Raw genomic sequence first — 5161 nt, 5'->3', positions numbered from 1 at the left:
GGGGTGCATAGCTCAGGCCTTCAGGTAACTCAGGCCTTCAGGTAACTCAGGCCTGCAGGTAACTCAGGCCTTCAGGTAACTCAGGCCTTCAGGTAGCTCAGGCCTTCAGGTAACTCAGGCCTGCAGGTAACTCAGGTCCTCTGCAGGGACTAAAACCAGCCGACATGGTTGCCCTCTGGACCAGAGCTGTGTGCCCTTGTTCTATACCCAGCTGTAGGTTGTGGGAGATTTAGAGCAGCTGACTGGCCAGTGTCTGTGCTGTCCTTGGTGCTATGGGGCCTGTCTCTGTTGTCTGGGTTTCTGGCCAGTAGTAAGCCTGGGTAGTGTTCTCCTGAAGTTGGGCAGAAACTTGCTGGATGCACTTTGTTGGCAAATCTCAAGTCTCAGCCCTGTATGGCACTGGTGAGAAGTAGTGCACTTTCTTTCAGGAAAAGTGGAAAATGTAGGGTAAATCTTCCATTTTAATTCTGCTGCAATAAATTCCCTTCTTTCTCTCCCTTTCTCTCTCACTCTACATCAGGAATCTGTTTGTTTTCGGTAGAAATAAAATGTTACGAGAGGGAGGGAGATGGCGAGCGCGATTAGAGAGAGTCAGGAAGAGAGAGTCAGGGAGAAAGAGACTGGGAGGGAGCGAGCGCTAGAGAGAGAGAGACCGGGAGAGAGAGGGGAGAGATCGAGAGGAAAGAGAGGGGAGGGAGCGAGCGCTAGAGAGAGAGAGACCGGGAGAGAGAGGGGAGAGATCGAGAGGAAAGAGAGGGGAGGGGAGAGGAGAGAGGGGAGAGGAGAGGAGAGGAGAGGAGAGAGGGGAGAGGAGAGAGAGAGAGGGAGAGAGGAGAGAAAGAGAGGGAAAAGAGGGGAGGGAGCACAGAGAGAGAAATATTTTGCCCGAGGACCAAAATATAAAAGAAAACACATTTAGAATGGAAACAATCTTCAAGGGAAAAGAAAGCAAACCAAAGATTTGATCAGGCTGTCTGTTTTCAGATATAATGCCATAGAAAACATTCAAAAAAGAGCATTAAATGTAAATGGGTACACGACATGTGCTCTGTGGATAAGCAAACTCTTAGCTGCAGCTTTTACTTTAATTGAATTCACCACCAATGTGAAAACGGTCCATTCTGGAACCACTAGTTTGACCATTATCCATAATTTTCAACCTGTAAGCATTTCACATCGAGAGGAGTGGTTTCCATGTTGTTCCTTTGGTACTTTCATCTGTTCCTCCACGGGGTCACATGCTTGACCCTGATGTCCAGAGTGAATCCTCAAAGTTGCAACTCTTCACGCTATAGATTTACTTGATCACGTTTGTTTTGAATGTGAATAGTCATAGGTCATAAGAATATACAGGACGAATCTCAAATGGCAACCTGTTCCCTATATAGTGCGCCACTTGCCTGAAGTAGTGCACCATATAAGGTCCAATTTGTGACGAAGCCACAGAAATCTAGGAGATATTTAATGTTTTAGGTTCATGTTATCCTGTCCTCTTCTCTCAGTCCTCTGTATGTCTCCCCATAAGTGAAAACACAGGTTATTCTGGTAAGGCATACGCTTACCCTCCACTTATGAAAAGGCATGCCTTTGCAATCTGTGTGTGCATTTTTATACCCATTTTCTCATGTGCATAAAGTGGTTTTCTTGACATTCTCCATCTCCATCGGGACACAAAGCCAACGGTTGGATACAGAACTCTGTGATGTAAATACTATCTATGAGTTGGTGGAATGTAATTTACACTAGAATGTCAATTTGAATGTGCTTGAAATGTTGACATGTTTTATTGTACAGTCTGTTTTTTTTAGTTTTTTTTTTACAATATTACATTACTACTTGCAGTTTTGTCAATGTTTATTCTTAAAAAATCTAGATTAAAACAAAGCAATGATTAAAAATACATGTTTTATACTAAATGATGACTCGTGCTATGTTTGTTACAGAAGTCTCTTGTTGACATACTTGTGTCAATGATTGCTCATATTTTTCTGTAAGGTCTGTGGAAACGTGGTTTGTTTACAGCAGTTTCACTGAGAGCTTCAATTTAAGGCCCTATTCATTGTGGTTGTTTTTGCTAGTGTCGGAGGAGGAACTGCGCTAGAACTGTCAAATCCACAAGTGGCACGTTGCGTTACCTTATTGAGGACACCACCATTATATGCAACAAAACCACACCCGACTACGATCCGACAGCCGTGTTCCAAGTTCAAACACTCTAATTTGACTGATAGGCCAAAATTCCTCCATCCAAATGAACATGAAAACATGCATCAGCCTAACATCAATGGTTTTACATTTGACAGTCATTATTTCTATTATTGATAGAGCCTTCACTTTCTAGTAATGTTTTCAACTTCTAACACGATAGGGACAATAGAGGATTGGTTTGTGACACACGAGGAGCTGCCCACCAACATGTCAGCTCATACCGCAGTCACACCGCCAAAACATCTGATATGCGGATGTTGGTCAACGCTGGTTAAGGCTCAACCTGATTGAATCTATTGGAGCTGTTCTGCTCGTCAATCTGTTCGATTGATCCAGTATTGACGGGTTGATGAGCCCTAATCCAAAAAAGTGATCAGCATTAGGAGCTGTGGATTGGGCCAGCCAGCTTGAGGTACATTAAAGAATGTGTGCCAGTAATCACACACACTGCCATTACCAGGACCCGCCTATCTTTAGTATGGTTGCATGTGACACAAACATGCGTGCACGGTCTCGCTCTCTCACACCATAATGCATGCAAGATGTATGATCTGTAATTTGGTGGAACCTCTACTGAACTTTAGGCATCATGTTCAGTCACTTCTAATAGAAAATACATTTGTTGGGTCAGTCAATGTGTATAAGTCCAGTGTTCGTGTCAGAGAGAAGTCTTGGCATTAAGGCCTAATGTGTTGAAGGTGAGTGGCTGATGCATTGTGACAGCTCACATTAGGGACAAGAGCTTCACTTCCTGGAACAGCCTTATCCGCCTGATGTCACCAGAGGAGGGACGACAGAACCACAAAGAGGAGAGGGGGGATACTTTCCTAACTATGATTCGTCTTGGTTCACCCGGCATTTGGAAATGGTTGAGCCATGTGAGTGTTATTTGGAGGCTATCTGCCTTTAACCTCAGTACATTGCCCTGCCCATGCCAACTTAATGTCCATATAATTAATGAGCATACTGCCTCCAGTAGTATACAGGGGGAAAAAGTACAATTACAGCACAACTTTGTCCTGAAGACCTTCTCAAACCTTGTTTGTGTAGAGAGTGACTCATCTTGGATCAGATGCATGAGACTCAGATGACAATACGGTTTGTAGACATTATGCCCCTTCACCGTCTTGCCTTAGTCACACAAACGCAGACACACACCTAGATCGCTCCACTACACCTGCCATCTGTGTGGGACTTCTCCGTGACCACAGTGTGTGTATACATCATTAGACCCAACACACTGAGCTCCTCCAGGTGGCTCAGTCTGGGCTCAGTTCTTTGGCTATAGTCACTGTGGGTGATCCCTGACACACTGTCAGACACACACCTAGATCGCTCCACAACTGGGCTCAGTTCTTTGGCTATGGGCTCAGTTCTCTGGCTATAGTCACTGTGGGTGATCCCTGGCACTCTGTCAGACACACACACACACACACACAGAGTGAGATAGGCTCACAATAGGAGGGTGCCCCTAAACACTGACCTGGTGTCGGTTAGGATTTTGAGAAGGTAATCTGATCCTAGAATTGTGTCGATCTCCTACCCACTCAGCTACAGCAGGCAGTGACGTCAGGACAGGACATCATAGTTCCTTGGGCTTTGTCATTGTGTCTGGGACATGAGCATACCTGCTGCCTACTGCAAATGGGTAGTGGATAGTACAGTGACTGGGTCTGAAGGAGCAGACAGGGGTGCATAGGAAAACCCATGGAGCTGCAGTGCATTCTGGGACCTTGAGTTAGGAGGAGCTTTACAGGCTCATGAAGGCCCCCCACATGGCTATTATCCATCCTTTTCTCTCTCTCTATGTTCTGCTTTCTGCTATCGTCTCCTCTAGATCTGTCCTCTTCTACATGTCGACAGCTACATTCTGAGAAGTTGAGCTGCTCTCATCAGGTTTTTACACTGTGGGGTTCTGCAGCCCTCACCTACTCTACTCTGTGGCACTCTTATGGGGGACCGAGTGGCGCAGCAGTCTAAGGCACTGCATGGCAGAGGCGTCACTAGAGACCCGGCTTTGATCTTGGGCTGTATCACAACCAGCCGTGATCGGGAATCCCATAGGGCGGCGCGCAATTGGTCCAGTGTCATCGGGGTAGAGCGTCATTGTAAATAAGAATTTGTTCTTAACTGACATAAAATAAAAAAACTCTGCTCTCATTTGTCACCTATACCTCCTATTTCACATCCACATTGCTTTTGACAATGATGAGAAAAACTATGAAAGATCTGTGTTGCTCAACTGATCAATATGAGGAGTGACGAGAGATGTTTACTGCCTAGAGTAAGGCCTGGTCTCAGTGAGATGTTTGATGCCAGGTGTAAGGCCTGGTCTCAGTGAGATGTTTAATGCCAGGTGTAAGGCCTGGTCTCAGTGAGATGTTTAATGCCAGGTGTAAGGCCTGGTCTCAGTGAGATGTTTAATGCCAGGTGTAAGGCCTGGTCTCAGTGAGATGTTTAATGCCAGGTGTAAGGCCTGGTCTCTGTGAGAGATGTTTACTGCCTAGAGTAAGGCCTGGTCTCAGTGAGATGTTTAATGCCAGGTGTAAGGCCTGGTCTCAGTGAGATGTTTAATGCCAGGTGTAAGGCCTGGTCTCAGTGAGATGTTTAATGCCAGGTGTAAGGCCTGGTCTCAGTGAGATGTTTAATGCCAGGTGTAAGGCCTGGTCTCAGTGAGATGTTTAATGCCAGGTGTAAGGCCTGGTCTCAGTGAGATGTTTAATGCCTAGAGTAAGGCCTGGTCTCAGTGAGATGTTTAATGCCTAGAGTAAGGCCTGGTCTCAGTGAGATGTTTAATGCCAGGTGTAAGGCCTGGTCTCAGTGAGATGTTTAATGCCAGGTGTAAGGCCTGGTCTCTGTGAGAGATGTTTACTGCCTAGAGTAAGGCCTGGTCTCAGTGAGATGTTTAATGCCAGGTGTAAGGCCTGGTCTCAGTGAGATGTTTAATGCCAGG

This window comes from Oncorhynchus masou, chromosome 29, assembly GCF_036934945.1.
Source record: "Oncorhynchus masou masou isolate Uvic2021 chromosome 29, UVic_Omas_1.1, whole genome shotgun sequence".
NCBI lineage: Eukaryota > Metazoa > Chordata > Actinopteri > Salmoniformes > Salmonidae > Oncorhynchus > Oncorhynchus masou.
The sequence above is the reverse complement of the archived record's forward strand: the minus strand, read 5'-3'. Positions refer to the sequence as shown.